The sequence below is a fragment of the Fukomys damarensis genome, unplaced genomic scaffold (assembly GCF_012274545.1).
Source record: "Fukomys damarensis isolate Sample0158 unplaced genomic scaffold, DMR_v1.0_HiC HiC_scaffold_1, whole genome shotgun sequence".
Lineage (NCBI taxonomy): Eukaryota > Metazoa > Chordata > Mammalia > Rodentia > Bathyergidae > Fukomys > Fukomys damarensis.
In genome coordinates, this window is record NW_022900913.1 from 5618657 (window position 1) to 5636036 (window position 17380).

The 17380-nt window shown below is 40.2% G+C and overlaps 1 long non-coding RNA gene across 1 annotated transcript; it reads left to right on the forward strand.

The window, feature by feature from the left end:
• Nucleotides 1–10750: 10750 nt before the first annotated feature.
• On the forward strand, nucleotides 10751–16827 carry LOC104873831. Its single transcript, XR_783599.2, has 3 exons — nucleotides 10751–10807; nucleotides 15034–15201; nucleotides 16505–16827. It is a non-coding gene; the product is annotated as an uncharacterized LOC104873831 (long non-coding RNA).
• The last annotated feature ends 553 nt before the right edge of the window (nucleotides 16828–17380 follow it).

Sequence of the window (17380 nt, forward strand, 5' to 3'; positions counted from 1 at the left end):
GACAGTTTAAAAGATAAATTTCAACACATCAAGTAGAATTCAAAGATTCTGGATGAGCTTTCCATGTGTCAGCTCAGTTCAGAGGTTAAGTTTTTTAAATCTAAAGCTTAATTGAGGTAATGGCGACTACAGTGTTTGCTGCCCCTTTGTTGAGTGCCTCCTTCAGCTTCCCACTGGAGAATATTCCTCTCTATTGATTAGGCTTTGAATCCCAGCTTTCGGAGGAAAAATTTTGTTCTGAGAAACTAAGGGGCTGACCTAAGCCATGACACAGAGAAGGCAGGAGGCTTAGACATGATTTCTAACAGTACTGTGGAGGGCAGGAACAAGGGGAAAAAATGAGAACCAAGACCTGTCATGTAAAGGTACAAGATCCCAATAATGAATGTAACTGAACTGTATATCTAAAATGTGCCAGTAAACTCAATGAGGAAAAAAAGTTAAATGTAAAAGGATACTTCTGAAGGAAAACAGTCCATTTGGTGCAAGTTTGCAGAAACATCCAGATCCAAGCATCATATAAATAGGATGGCAATGCCATTTGTAACCCCACCCAAATAATACTTGTGGATATGGAATATTATTTTTCTCATTATTTGTATTAACTTTGTACATTCTTTTTGTTTGTTTGTTTTGTGTTTTGAGATAGGGTCTCACTGTGTAGTTGAGACTGACCTGGAACTCACTATATAGCCCAGGATGGTCTTGAACTCACAGCAATCCTCCTGCCTCAGCCTCCCAGAGTGTTGGGATGACAGGAATATGCTACCATGCCCAGGTTGTACATTCTTTTTTGTCTTTAATGAACTAGTTTTATTTATGGTTAAAGAACTCAAGTCTCTTGATTATTTTTTCCCTCATTCTCCCTACCTTTCAACCCCCCTTCCCCTCCTTATTTACAAAAACTTTGTTTCCATTTTATCCTTTTTTCCTCATTTTTTTCTTTTCTCTTCCTTCCTATCCCCCTTCCTCCTCCCTAGTTCCCCTTCTCATTTGAATATTTCCTTCTTATTTCACAAAATCTATTATACATAGATATCCTTACTTACACTTTCAGTTTCTCACACCAAAGAGACAATCTGATATTTACACATATGTGTCCAATTTGTTTCACCTAAGAGTATGGTCTCAAGGTCCATCCATTTAGCTAGAAATGTTTGAAGCTCATCCTGCTTTGTGGCTGAGTAGTATTCCATTGTATAAACACATACACACACACACACACACACACACACACACATCTTCTTTATCCATTTGTCAGTTGATGGGCATTGGGACTGTTTTCAAGATTTAGCTATTACAACCTGTGCTGCTATAAACAGGGGTGTGCATATATTGCTGTGGCGTGAGCCTTTTAATTGTTTCAGGAAGATATTAAGAAGGGGAATAGCTGGGTCAAATGGAATCTTCAGCCTGAGGTTCTGAGGAATCTCCACACAGATTTCTGAGTGGTGGCACCAGTCTACACTCCCAGCCCCCACCAGAGTTTGTTATTGGTTTATTACTTGATAATAGCCATTCATTCTGGAGTGAAGTGGACACTCAGTGTTGTTTTAATTGTCATCTCTTGAATAACCAGTGATGTTGACCATTTTTTCATATATTTATTTCCCATTCTTCTTCGTATGAGAAGTGTATATTCACCTCAGATACCCATTTTTAGGTTGGGTCTTTAAATTTGGGGGAGGTCTGATTGTTTTCTTTACATATTGCAGGTATTAGTTCTTTGTCTGAGGAAGAGTTGGAAAAATTTTTTCCCATGCTGTGGGTTGTCTGTTCACTCTGTTGGTGGGTTCTTTTGCTGTGCAAAAGCTTTTTCATAAGATGAGGTCCCAGTTATTGATGCTTTGTAATATTTCCCTTGTAACTGGGGCTTTGTTCATAAAGACTTTGCCTACATTTATGTCTTCCAGAGTTCTACCTATTCTCTTTTAGTAGATGTAATGTTTCAGTTTTAATATTTAGATCTTTGATCCATTTTGAATTTGGTATATGATGATAGACATAGATCTAGTTTTAGTCTTTGGCATGTGGAAAACCAGTTTTTCCAGCACCATTTCTTATTGAAGCTATCTTTCTTCCAGTGAAAGCATTTGGCCTCTTTGTAAAAGAAAAGATGGCTGAGTGTTTTTGGAGTTGTTCCTGCACTTTCTCATCTGTTCAATTGATCCTTGGGCCTCTTTTTTCTTTTCTTGGCCAGGACCATGCTGTTTTTTTACTCATAGTAGCTTTGCAGTATAATTTCAAGCCAGGGATTTTGATTTGTCTCCTTGCCTTTGTTGCCTGGAGTTTCTTACTATTCTAGATCTCTTCTGGTTCCAAATGAATTTTAAGATTTTTTTTCTCTATTTCTGTAAGGTATGCTATAGGTATTTTGATTGGAATTGCCTTAACTTGTATAACAATTTTGGGAGTATGACCATTTTCACTATCTTGATTCTTCCTACCCAAGAGCAAGCAATGTCTTTCCATTTTCTGATATCCTCTTGTATTTCCTTTTTCACAGTACTATAATTTTCATTGTAAAGATCTTTCATTTCCTGTGTTAGATTGATTCCTAAGTATTTCATCTTTTTATGCTACTGTGCAAGCTGTAGTCTCCATAGTTTCTCTCTTAAGGAGTTTGTTATTTGTGTGCACAAATGCTACTGAGCTTTGAGTGTTGGTTTTGAATCCAGTGGTACCACTAAATTTGCTTATTAAATATAGAAGACTTTTGGTGAAATGTTTTGGGTCTTGTATGTAGAGTATCATGTTATCTGCAAATATTGCTAATTTAACTTCTTCCTTTCCGATCTTTATTTCTTCTATTTCTGTCTCTTGCCTACTTACTGTGGCTAATGCTTCCAGAACTATATTAAATAGGAGTCTTGATAGTGGATATTTTGTCTTGTTCCTGATTTTAGGCTGAAAGCTTGCAGTTTTTGACCATTTAGTATGATGATGGCTGTTGGTTTATCATATATGTTTTTTACTAGGTTGAGATAAAGATGGTCTATTCCAAATTTCTGTAGGGTTTTTTTTTATCATGAATGGGTGTTGGACTTTGTCAAATGATTTTTCTGCATCTATTGAAAGGCTCATGTGATTCTGTCCTTGGCTCTGTTGATAAAGTATATTGTATGTACTGATGTGAATATGTTGAACCCTCTCTGCATCCCTGGGATGAATCCCACTTGGTCATGGTGTGTAATCTTCTTGATGATTTGCTGCACTCTGTTTGCCACTGTCTTATTAAGGACTTTTGCATATTGTTCATTAGGGAGACTGGCCTATAGTTCTCTCTCTCTCTCTCTCTCTCTCTCTCTCTCTTTCAGCTTTAATTGAGTTTATTGGTACATTTTAGGGATACAGTACAGTTACATTCATTGTTGAATTCTTGTACCTCTACATGACAGGTCTTGGTTCTCATTTTTTTCCCCTTGTCCCTGCCCTCCCTTCACCCCCTCCTTCTCTCACTGATCATTCGAGAGATGCAGATGAAAACAATGCTGAGATTCCACCTCACCCCACAAAGAATGGCTGCTATCAAGAAATCACACAATAACAAATGTTGGCGGGGTTGTGGGGAGAAAGGAACCCTTCTCCATTGTTGGTGGGAGTGCAGACTGGTACAACCACTATGGAAATCAATATGGAGATAACTCAAAGAGCTGGGACTAGAGGTTCCATTTGACCCAGCCATCCCTCTGCTGGGTATCTTTCCAAGAGAACTAAAAGAATCATATCACAGTGATATATGCACACCCATGTTTATAGCGGCACAGTTTGTAATAGCTAAAACTTGGAAACAGCCCATTTGCCCATCCGTTGGAAACTGGATAAAGAAGATGTGGTTTTTCTATAAAATGGAATTGATAGTTCTCTTTTTTGTTTGACCCTTCTCTGGTTTTGTTTGTTTGCTTGGTTTGGTTTGGTACCACAGATCAAACTTGGGTGCTGTGCTTGTGAGGCAGTTGGCAGAACCACTGAGCTAAATCCCCAGCCCGATCCCTTCTCTTGTTTTAATATCAGGATAATGCTTGCCTCAAGGATTGAGTATGGGAGTATTGCTTCCCTTTCAATTTCACTGAGGATTTTGAGGAGTAGTGGCATTAGATCTTCTCTAAAATGTTCTAAAATTCAGTGATGACTCCATCAGGACCTGTGCTTTTTTTTTTTGCTGGTAGATTTTTAATTTCATCTTTAATTTCATTGCCTGATATTAATTTAAAATTTTTATATTTTCTTGATTCGGCTTTTGTAATTCACGCATATCTAGAAATTTTTCCATCTCTTCTGTGTTTTCCATCTTGTGAGACTAAAGTGTCTTGAAGCAGGTACTAATAATTTGGATTTCTGAGAGTGGATAGTGAACTTTCCCTTTTCATTTCTAATTGCACAGATTTGACTCTTTCCTTTTTTAAAAAATAAGGTTGGGTAAGGGTTTATCGATTTTATTTAGTCTTTCAAAGAACCACCTCTGCAATTCATTAGGCCTTTATATTGTTTTCTTCATCTCCATTGAAGTAATTTCTGGTCACACCGTCATAATTTCCTCCATGCTACAAGCTTTGGGCCTGATTTGTTTTCTTTTTCTAGAAGGTTCAATATTAAGTTGTTTATTTGAGCTTGTTCTGTTTTTCTGATGTGAGAGATCTCTGCTATAAATTCCCTCATAGGACTGCTTTCTTTGATATCCATAAATCCTGGTATATTGTATAGGCATTATCATTCAACTGTAGATACTGTCTAATGTTTTCTTTAATTTCATCTATGACCATTGTTTTTTCAGGTTAATAAATTTCCATATTTTTGTGTAGTTTTTGTGGTTTCTTCTGCCACTAATTCTGAATTTCGTTGCACTACAGTCTGATAATATGCATTGGATAATTTCCATTACTTTGTGATTACTTAGACATGTTCTATGAGCTTGTACATGGTCTATTTTTAAGACCATCCCATGTGCATCTGGGAAGAATGTGTATTCTGATGTTGTGGGGTGGAATACCGTAGATATCTACTAAGTCCATTTTTTTCCACAAGTTTAGTTCTGTTCTGATATTTCTTTGTTGACTTTTTGTCTAGTTGATCTATTTGTGGCAGTGCATATTGAGGTACCCCACTACAACTGTGTTAGTGCTTATTTGATTTTTAATGTCTGTTTATTTTTTATATAGTTGAATGCACTTGTATTTGGTGCATATATATTTATATTGCTATCTCTTCTTAAAGTTTTCCCTTAACAAGTATGTAGTGACTTTTTTTTGTCTCCTTGAAATTCACATTGCCTGCAAATATAACAGCTATCCATGCTTTTTTCTGGTTCCCTGTTTCATGAAGTATCATTTTATATACTTTAACTTTCAGTCTGTCTTTCTTTTTGAGTTAAATGTGTTTTTTATATGCAGCATATTGTTGGATCTTTTTTCTTGATGCATTCTGCCAGTCTGTTTCTTTTGATTGGTGAACTGAGACCATTTACATTGATGGTTATAAATGATACGTACAGGCTTATCCTTATCATTTTATTCTCCTCTTGTTGGTTTCTTGTCTTTCTCCTCTGTTTAGTTGGTTGTCTTACCTGGTGGAGTCTTTCTAATGTTTTTTGTGAGATTGTAGTCTTCTCTATCTCTTTCTAAACTATCCTTCAGAACATTTTGGAGAGCTGGTTTAGTTGGTCATGAATTTCTTCAGTTGTTCTTTGTCCTGAAAGCATCTTAACTCTCCAGTGATTTTGAAAGATAATTTTGCAGGTTACAGCAATCTGGGTTGGAGGTTGTTTTCTCTCAAGACCTGAAATACTTTACTCCAAGCTCTTCTTGACTTAGGGTTAGTGTTGTAAAGTCTTCTGTAATTTTGATATGCTTCTCTTTACAGGTGATTTATTTCTTTTCTCTAGCAGCTTTTAATGTTCTGTTCTTGTGCTGAATTTCTAGGATCTTTATTATATGCCAAGGTGTAGATTATTTTAGTCATGACTAATTAGTCATGCCTCATTTATATGTATGTCGATTTTTTTCATGCTTGGGAAGTTTTCTGTCATTACTTCTGTACACAGTGTGTGTGTGTGTGTGTGTGTGTGTGTGTATAATTTGTGCAGTCCCCTGCTTCTTCAATGACTCTGATCAAACTTATGTTGTTTTTCTTTGCATCATCTTGCAGCTATTGCATTGATTTTTCATGGACCTTTGCTATTTTTAGAATTCTATCTTTTCATCATTGCTAACCACAGTCCTGTCCTGTAGACCTGATATTCTGTCCTATCTCTGTTCATAAGATTGTGTATAATTTAAAAGGAATTTTTAAATCTCCTGGATATCTGTTAGAATCTGTTTTATGGATTTCATTGCTTTCCTAGGTTGGGCATTCATGGTTTCCTACATTTTCCTATACTTGCTCTTAGCCAAAAGGCCAAGAAGTGATTTTCCAAAGCTCCTCTTTTTTTTTTTTTAAATCTGTGTCTCCTCAAGATTCTCTGATCAAGGCCTTAACTTTGATCATTATCCATTCTTTTATCTGAGAGATTATTTCTTATCTGATTTTCTCTGTAGCCTCATTCATCTGTTTCTTGTTTGTTTATTTTGTTTGTTTGTTTGCTACTCCTATCATTTCAAGAAATTCAGGTGTGTAACTTTTGATTTCTTCTACTCCATTGTCCCTTGCACTTTTCTTGGTTGGGCTGGAAATCTGGGCTTGCATTTTGCTTCTATGTCTTGTCATTTTCTTTTTTTTTTTAAAGTTTAATTAGTTTTCTGTGTTGAAGCTTATAAATTCCTTATGGTTGGTAACTTAATCACCAGGATCAAAGCTTCCCTTGGAAATATCTATTCCTCAGAGATATGTTCCAGGTTTAGTTGGCTCTTGACCTTTGTATCTGCCCCAAGATCCTACCTTCCCAATTTATTAGGGATGAGAAGTTGCTGTCTGTTTGGCTCAGCGTCTGGTCCTTTGGTACTGGACTCGGGTGATGATTACAACCCCAGACAATCACAGCTCTGTCATACAAGGGAGAACAACTGTTTACAGGTATGATATCCTGGGTAAAGTAGTACAATTAGTAATAACAATAGCATCAGGCATAGCCTAGGAGCTGGCAAGCTGTGATAACTATTAATTAGGTATCTTTAACCACAGGAGCAAGAGCTAGAAGTATTTAACAAAACCCAACATAAACCAGGAATTTGTATGCCAAGAATTTCCCCTTAGTAGAGGGACAGTTGAGGAAAGAGAGAAGGACAAACAAAACACAACAATTAAAGTAAAAACCTATGTAATTAAAACAAAGACAATAAAAGGAAAACAAAATTTAAAAAGCAGGCAATGACAATGACGATGATGACAACAACAACAGTGGCAAAACAATGAGATTCCTCTGGTGCTCTCAGTCCTGTGGTGGTGTCCAAGCTAGGCCCCGAATCTGTGCTGTGTAACTCCGCCAACACCGCAGTAGGATTAATGTTCAGTGCAGGGCTGATCTTGGCCTCTGGGTGTGGGGCTGGAGCCAGTCTTCAGCCAGCAGCTTTCTGGATGTCCCTTGGCAGCCCTCCTGCATCTCCTTACTCTGCTTTTCTCTTCCTCACTCTCCCTTTCCCGGTTGCTGCAGCATCCTCAGAGAGAGGCAGCACAAGACTGCTGCGTCCTCCCAGCCCTTGCACAGCCTCCTCTGCTCCACTTTCCTGTGTCTTTCTCCCACTGGCAGCTTGGAGAAGCAGGGGAAGTGCTGACCTTCCAATTATTTCCCTGCCTATTGCTTAAGGCTGTTTTGGAAATGGAATATTATTATTGTGCCTGGAAAGTTAAAAATTTAAACTCAAAGTCACTACTTACAGAATTGGATGTTTAACCATTTTCCTGACTTGATATATCAACGAAAGCACATTTCTGTGCAATGCCTTGAAGATCTTTAGAATGATATGTATATTTTGTGTTAAATTATGGTCAGTTCCAGGCTTAATGCTCCAGATTTTGTTAAATAGTTCTAGATCTAGCCTCATGCGATTGTTATTCCTGTGATTGTGTGGACACAAGTTTATCCCCTTTCTTTCATGATATTACTCTAGAGAAAAGGAGATAGCTACTAAATAAGAAGGGCTCATTAAGCCATTCCATTTGAAATGCAAAGTTTAACTCAGTCTTCAAAGTGACTTACAAGTAAAAAGCTTTCCCTTGTTAAATATGAAATATCCCCAAGGGATCATGTTTTCATGGGTTGACCCCCCCCCCAATCTAGCCAATCCATTCAGAAGGATGATCAGATCTATAATCTCACTGGTGCACCCACGTGTGAGCTCATACTTGAACTGGCTGCTAGAAGACGTGGCCCAGTTGGTTGGAGTAGGTCACTGAAGACGTGCCTTTGCTGGGTCTCTCTCTCCAGAGCCCTTCTTCCGTCCTCCTGTTTGGCCTGAAGTGGGGCACTCTGCTCTGCCACACACTTCTACCATACTGTTCTGCCTAATTCAGGCCCACAGTGATGAACTGCAGAAAGTGAACTGAAACCTCTGAAACCATGAGCCAAAGTAAGCCTTTCTTCCTTTGGATTCTTCTATGGCCTATGCTTAGATGTCCTCTCAAAGCCTCATGTGTTCATAGGTGGGGCTTTAGGGATGTGACAGGATTATGGGTGTCTGATACTGGATTTGTTCACTGATGGGCTTATATCTGGGTGTGATGCTGGGAGGTGAAGACTTGTGGGAGGAATGGGCTATGGTGGGATGACCTTTCCTTAAGGACTGCTGCATCTACCTGCCACACCATGACCTGTTTCTCCTCTGCCATGGTGTATACTGTCCTGGAGCCAACTGACTATGGACTGAAAGCCCCTTAATTTGTGAACCAAAATAAACCTCTCCTCTTTTAATTGATGCCTGTTGGGTATTTTGTCCCATCATTGAGAGAGTAACTAAAATGCCAGATATTATGGCATGATGACCAGAAACTGACCAGTACACATTTTTCATGGGACTTTGTGATTCTTTAATTTTAAGGCATTTAAGACTTGGTAAATTCATGATCGAGAAAGAATGCTACAGTATTTTCGAACACTACACTACTGTAGAACATCAATATAATCGGTCCCTTGGTGTCTTTTTCCAAATGTATGGACACAGTGTGAGATGTATTAAATGTGTCACTTCTTCTGTATTGGCCTGATTGATCCCAGCTCATTCATTATCTAAGCAGACCTTCAGGAATCAAGCATGTCTCTAGGGCTCTTTCATAAAATGCATCATGAGTCACCTTATTATGGTGAGTCAGTATATTTTTAAAATTTTGGATGTGAGACAAAGTAAAGAAGGTTGTGGTTTTGATGTCCCTTAAACTGTCCTGACTAAAGAAGAGATAGCCAGGAGCGAGTGATATCAACAGGCTCCAGCAATGAGTTTTTAAATCTTTTCTTATGCTGGGCTCCCTTGGGTGTTTGAACCTCCTTTAACCTCAGTGTTCTTGTCTGTACAATGAGGAGGATGCACCTCACTTTGGAGCAACACAGAGAGGACTGTAGATGACAGGTGTATTCTTTCCTGGTGATACAATACACAGCCAGCCTGCTCTTGGTTTTTGTTTTGATGCTGTGGTCCTTCCTCACCTCTGAGTTAAGGTCTGAAGATTTCTCATAAAAACATATTTACTTGCTAATCTGCACTTGTGTTTCCATGGCTTGTTCCACAGTCCACTTCTATGTATAATATGTGTTAGCAAATGACACTGGGCTGGGTAACACGGAGTATAAGTGGTTCACACCACAGGGGCCCTGGTGGGTGAGGGTTCTGCCAGAGGGCTTTCGAGGGTCCACTGCACTCACCACAGTCACCCATCCTGGCTGTGGTTGGCTGTTGAGTGAGGTCTCTGGGAGGGTGCTCAGCTCCACAGAGCCCCTCTCTTCACATTAAACAGGAAGGATTTCTGTGTAAGGGCAGAGAGGATTTTTTTTCTTCCGAGTAAGTCAAATTTAACCATTAGAAAGCTAATTGTTATTTTTATTCCATAAAGGAGTCTGTTTCATGCTTAGCTCATGTCTTCAAAGTGCTTAAAGCATGGACACATTAAGCAGGTTTAATAGTCTACTAAACAACACAACAGCTCCTGACATTATTTTGTTGAAATAAGAATACTCGTAGACAGGTGGTGAGTGGATCTCACACAAGATTTCAGGATGAGGTCAGGACACTCAAAAGAGAAAAAGTGGAAGCTCATTAGGACAACTGTGGACAGGTTAGTAATGGTTCTTCTACAAGTAGAAAACAAATTTACAATTGTTTAATGTAGATGAAACCAATGCCTGTGTTGAGTCGTCAAAGACTTGTAAAGAATTTTTCCAAGTTCCCACCGATTTTTCACTCTGTCAACAAACATGTGGTCACTATGTTCTGAGGAGTCCAACCTCTCATTCATATTTGGAAATCTCATTCTTATTTCCTGAATTTGTGTGTATTTGAAGGCAAGCTTTACACCTGCCTTTTAAGGATTATCGATTGAATATTTACTTATTTTCCATAATCCCGGCTTATAGAATCCTTTACAGGAGCTATTAACCGATTAAAAGCACTGGACTAGTACGAGTCCATCGCTAAGCACATTCATTTGTTTTTAGAGTGATTCTGTCACAGAAAGGATTTGATTTTGAGACTCTGATTAATTACCAACCACATAACTTGGTATTCTCACTTCCTCTAGTGGCATCCCTGGATGACTCAACAGTCCTTAATACATAACTGGTGAGAAGCAGCTGACAATGCAGATTGCAAAGAATGGTGCGATACGATTTGTTAATGTTTTCATCCCTATTTCATTTGAAACAGAATGATCTGCCATTTCCTGCCAGGTAATTAATTGTAGAGGTTTTGTTTCCCCTCCTTTCATTGTTAAATAACATCTTTAAAATTTCTGCAGATTCTCAATATAATTTGTTTTTCATTTATCCTGAATCTATTGAGTCTGGACAACATTTCAAGTTTTAAGTACGGTTCTAGACATTCAAATGAGCAGGATGTCATTGTGATCCTCAAAAAACTCATAAAACAGTCATTAAATTATCCTGTGTAAGTCAGCTTTCTGTCACTGTGAGAAAAAAAAAAACAAACAGAAGATAATCAACTTATAAAGTCATTTTCCCTCCAAGTTCAGAGGTTTCCATCTGTGGATGACTAACTTGTTCTTTTGTGCTTGGGGTGAGGCAGCAATTGTGGTGGAGCACGTGAGCAAGGTGCTCATCTCACAGCAGCTGGAAAGAGAAAGGCAGAGACAGGAAGGGTCCTGGTCTTAAACATCAGCTACATAGCCCCAGCCCCAGGGACAACTTCCTTCCAGCAAGCTCATCCCTTAAAGGTTCACCACTACCCAGAATCACCACACTGAGGTCCAAGCCTTTAGATGGGCCTTGGGGGAACATTTCAGATTTAAATTATAAAAAATACATTCAGAAAACAGCAGCACTTAGTACTGTTGTAGGCTCAGTTGTTAGGATAATTCAAAGAAATGAAGAGAGGCAAAGAGCTGATCTTGTGGAACTCCCAATCGAGAAGTGTGAGACACACAATAGCAATAATCGTAAGAGCTGGTAAATCACAGGGTATGCTAGGAAATAGTAAGAGAGATGTGAATACCTAAGGGTATCATGGGTGCTGGAGGGCAAGTAAAGTTGCCGTCACAGGCACCATCTGGAGAGGGACTTTGGAGAGGGGTGTTTCAGCTGAAGACAGATAGTAGCACTGCACAGGGAGAGGGGAGAGCAAACACTAATGTCTGGCACTGTGAGGAAAGAGTCAGGAGGCCAGGGCAGCTACAGCTGAGTGGCCAAGTGGAGAGAAAGGGAAGATGACAGAGGGGAAGTGACGGGGCCAGAGGCAGGGTTTCTGGCTTTGCCAAACTTGAAGTGGAGATTGTTTTTGGCTTTGAACACAACATTGACTAAGATCGGGGAGGTAAGTGTCATGATCTACGGTGCTGATAAAGGTGAGAGGAGAAAACAGATGCTAGAGAAGAATGAAAATTCACTGGAGCATTCACTACCCAAGAGGAACAAAAAGGAACAAATCAGAACTGACACAGTTGGTGAGGAAATGGGCAAGGATCTGGCCAATGCATTCAGGAGAACTAGGCTCCTTCAAGGAAAACAAGAGGGACATGTGGGAGACTTGTGAGAGCTGAATCGAAAGAAAAGCAGGCTGGCCATGGGGTGGAGAGGCCAGAGGAGAGGAAGAGGAAGACAGCTGCCCAAGCGAGGCTGGCGCTGCCGGGCTATGCACTCACACCTACCCCATGTGTGAGCCTCCCAGACACACAACCAGAAGGAGCAGCTGTGCGTGCGTGGGGCACGGTATGTTAGCAAATGACATTCGGCTAGCTAGAAAAACAACACTGCTAAGTAGTTAACTCTATACCCAGAACTCAGGGGTTAGAACAAAACGGTCCCCCTTCCCACAGGGATGTCTCTGCATCCATCAAAAAATACTTGCTCTGTAGTAACAGGATGACACAACTGGGATTATAAGAAGTTTAGTGAACACTTACGCAGAATTTCCTCCACTTGGATGGGCCTACAACCATTCCTGCCAAAAAGTGCCGTGAGCAAGAAGGTTCCCTGGAGGACCTGCAATCCCTAGGTAGCTCCAGACTGAAGTATCCTGTCAACATTGGAAGACACAGCAGTGACTGTACCTTCTCTAAGCCTGTGGCCAGAGCTCCCATTTTGCTATACTTTCATTCAATATTTTGAAGAATTTAATCAGCATATCATTCTAACCAATCAGTATTTTGCCTAAGAAACACAAAGAGATTCAAAAAAGATCCCATAAATAGAAAGTGCAGTCCCCCCACCCCTGAGACCACAGGAGCAGCACCCGGGGATGTTAGTGATGGTTTTCACTGGGTTGTGTGGTGTGCTGACTGCACAACTGTTCTGCTTCTCCCTTTGTCCCTATAACAGTGACTCTGCCCCTTACTGCCCAAAGCCCTTCCATCCTGACTTTGGTGATGGAATTTGCCTTGTCGGCAGGGTTGACATAGTTTTGGAAAAGTGTTGGTTTCATTCACTCCCTCATATCTGTTCCTTCACAGAGGGACATGCCAAAATTAGCCACATGGAACAAAGTAGAGACACCATATTTGAACTAAACAAGCCCATCCCAGGTGAGCCCACCGGGGCCTCACAGATGCATGAGTAGCACAGTCTTCTGACCCACTGCAGATTAGATGAACCCCACAAAGCCAAGGTCAAAGCGAACGTTTGTTGAGGGATCCTTCTGAGTGTATGGTTGTTGTTTTATGCAGTGCTCCATGTTCTATGGAATGGATATTCTCCATGGTGAAGGATGTAGAATATGTGTTCTTTACTTGGGAGTACACATAACTGCTACACTAGCCAGGACACTGGTGAATGAAAGGGGCCACGCTAATAATTAGTGTGCATGGAAACAAGACTTCCAGGCAATTCTATAATGACAGGAGAAGGAAGAAGAATCGTGTGATGAAAATAAGACTGATAAGCCTAAGATCAAAAGTCAAATTTGACTCTTGAAATTAAAAAAAAAAAAAGAATAAGGTTGTGTTCAGAAAGTAAGACATTGCAGTGGCAGGTTTGAGTTATGGGACCATGCTAAGAACTGTAAGAAGTGGACAGTTGGACTACAAGTGCATGGTGGATGGAGAATGGAAGTAAAACTGAAGGCCTGGGTAGGAAAAGCTCCAAGCACATTGCCTGGTATGGGACATTTGGGGAGAAGGGCTGGGCACAGTTTATCTCATAACCCCAGATAGTGCCCAATACTAAGGGCTCTGTCCCTCAAAATTTGTCTGTAGCAGCTCCAGGGAGAGTGTAATGACTTCCCAGAAGCCCTCATCCTGTTAGCACCCACTCACTCGTCCTGCTAGACTCTCCTGGGGGAACATTACACTGGAAAGGTTGCACACTGGTCCACAGTTATACATGTTGGGGAAGAAGGCAGAGCTGCAGCAGATGTGAGGAAGTCAAGAAAAGCTTCCACAGTGAGAAGGAGAGAGAAGGTGATGCAAATGGGGCTGAAAGGCTCAGGAGGCAAATGTTTCCAGAGATGTAAGAGACAGGGTGGTCACCTGAGGAAGAACGGAAATGCAGACCTGAGTCACGGATGACTGCTATAGTGGTGCTTTCTCTGATGCTCCAAGGCAATGATCCAAATCCTTCCAAGCAGCCAATTAAGATAGATAAAAGCTGAAAAGTCCTTTCTCCAGCTTTGTCACTGGACATTGTTCTCACAGGGAAGATCTGTTCAGCTAAGTGCTGAGAGTCTGAAGAGAAATACAGTGGTGAAGATGAGACAGCACTGCCTAGAGTGTTAAGAAAGTGTTCAAAGCAGAATATTTAAGTCAATCTCTCTTAAGAAATTTGCGTGAGAACAGGAGGCAGGTGATGGGCTAATTGTAAATTACAGCACTCTAGCAGGCTGAAGCAAGAAGGTTGCAAGTGGAGCCCGATTTGGGCAGTTTAGGTAGACCCTGTCTAAATCAAAATTAAAAGGGTGCAGGATGTAGCTCTGTGTGAAGGGCCTGGGTTCAGTCCTCAGAACCACAAAGATGAAGGAGGAGAAGAAAAAGGAGAAGCAGAAGGTGGCAGGTGATGGGAGACAGTCCTTACTTATTCCTTTTCCTGACCTTTGAATGCAAAGCACAGAATTTTCATTCCACACACCAGGGAGGAAGGGATGAAGGCTGGAAGCTCCTGTTTCTGCTCAGGACTTTGTGAACCCATTCTCTCCAGGCAGCTCAGTGAAAAGCAGGTCTGACTAGGTCTCTTGCCTTGTAGCTGATTTGGTTGAATACTCACAGAGAATAGAAGTTTTATTTACTGGCTTCACAAAAGCAAGGAACAAGTGAGAGATGTCTGCAGGCAGTGCATCTTGTTGGTTGTATTGCTTGGGAATAAAAGGACTTGAGCATGTCTTAAAACTAATTGACAAGGAGCACTCATTAGAGTCCAAGGAAACAGCAGCAGCAAGAAGACCCTTGAAAAAATGACAGCACACAGAAAAAAGATTCGGCCATAGGCCAATCACACTCCATTTTCTCCACCAGGAGAGGCAGAGCTTCCTTCTGCAGATGAAGAAGGTGGTGATGCTGCTGGAGAAACCTGGCAGGCTTCTGGTCTCTGTATGTACAAAGATGGAGAACAGCTGGAAATCAAAGGAGAAGGAGAATCCTCTTCCTATCCTCTTGCTCTTCTGAGTGCCAACACTTTTCCATGTGAGTAGTCGGTCCTTACGTAGCAGAGTTTGGAAGCCACATCATTGGTTGCTTATTCCAAATGTGTTTTCCGATCTTGCAGGTAGATCAATCCCTGCTTTTTACATATCTATCTCTCATATGGATCTGGGCTAAATTCAGGTCTAATTCTATCTGAGGATCCTTTTTACTGGCAATGGCTTATGTAAGAATGGCATGTGATGGTTATTTCCAGGGAGATGTGAAGGACAGTCTGCTGGGGCATGAGGAAAGGATTCTTTTTAATGAAAAAGAGATCCTCAGAAGAAAGTACCTATTGTTTATTGGCTATGATACCTGAAATGCATAGTCCTCTTCTACTCATAGTAGAGGTAGTTCAAGGACCAAGGGGAAGAACACAGAGAGGACAAAGAAAGGATTCAGGGTCCTTATTGACTTCTTTTGGCCAGCGAATTAAGAGCCACTGAAATAAAAATAATTATGTTGTCTCAAGCACTTGGTGCTATCTACTGCCAAAGGTATATTAAGTGATACAATGGTATCTGAATATTTTATTAATATAGTTTATATAAGAGGGATAAAAAGGGTAGAAGAATTTATACATTTTTATTTTTACATATTTCAGACAATGTATATAGTGTATGATAGTTTAAAGGATGAAGGCTGTAAAGACAAAAAATAGAGCTTCAATCTGTGATAAACTCTTAACTTTAACTTGTTATAATTTCCAATGTTGTCAGTTCTATAACAACGGAGCTATTATATTCCTTATAAGAAAGACTCAAGCCATGTAGTCTGCCTCCATACATATTTATTCTCAGTACTGAACATGGGTAATTTATAATTTTTAGGGATTTTTCTTTATAAATTTAAAATCATGTCTCTACACACTAAGAGCTTACATTATAGTATTATCAGGTAGAAAACTTAAAATGCTTTTTCACTGAGCCATTGGAAGTTCTCCTGAGCAAAAGAGAAAGGAAGTAAGAAGCCCAGACTTTGGGAAATTGCAGGTCATGTTGCAGGAAATATAGGCCCTTTGAAGCACAGACACCCAGGTCTAAAGCAGAGAGCTATGGACCTGGGGAGAGGCTCTCAGTCACCCCTCACACTGAGGAGTGAGTCCAAACTGATAACCTCAAAGGAACTCTATGTCTTAGTGTTGTTGGTCTTCATAAATTGTTGGTATCATAAATTAGGCAGCCTGAATAAAAAAGGAATTTATCTCTCACAGTTGTAGAGGCTGGGGGTCAAAGATCAGAGCAGAGTTAGTATGTGGCGAGGACCTGCTTTCTGGCTGACAGAGCCTTCCGTGTCTTCACAGGACAGCAAGGTCAAGAGTCCTCCAGCCTCTTTCACAGGGACATGAATCACACTTACAAGGACCACCCAGAGTCTGCCTCTACCACTGTCGCTGTGAATATCAGCCTTCCCACAAATGGATCTGGGAAAGAAACAAGCATTTGGATCACAGCGCCTGCTAATAATGTTCATTAGGTTCCATGTACCAGTATCTTAAGTGAGGCATTTTCAATACTTTCCACAAATACCAGAATGGGTGACTGACGTTTTTACTCTGATTTCCTCAAAAATAATTGCATATGGTTATGGGTAGACAGTGCCGCTGGGTGTATTTTTGTGTGTGTGTGTGTGTGTGTGTGTGTGTGTGTGTTGGTATCTTTTAGCAGAAATGAACTTCATAAATTGCATAGATAACACTCCCAAAATACAAGTACTGTCATTCATTGAGATGTGGTTATATAAATGACCATTATAAAATTTTCTCCCTTAATAAGACTTTGATTTTAACAGAAATAATAGACCAAGGTAATGGGTTGGTGTGTGCGTGTGTGTGCGTGTGTGTGTGTGTGTGTGTGTGTGTGTGTGTGTGTGTGTGTGTGTTTTGAAACACAGGCAAATTATTGAAATAAGGTAAATGGTTAAAACCACGTGAAAGAATGTGAATATGTACAACAGTATGATATAAATATTTGATAACCATATTTTTCAGTTTTCAGGGAGACACGGCAGTGTCCTGCAAATATCTGTTGTGATCCCAGCTTCACAAATGCTGCCACTTTTGAGCTTGAAGTTGTCTAGGGAGGACAGTGAGATCTGTATGACTCATTCCCCAGGAGATAATGTGCCATTCCAGTTGGAATCACAAACTTCAGAGCCACACAGACTGCGTTCATGCCTT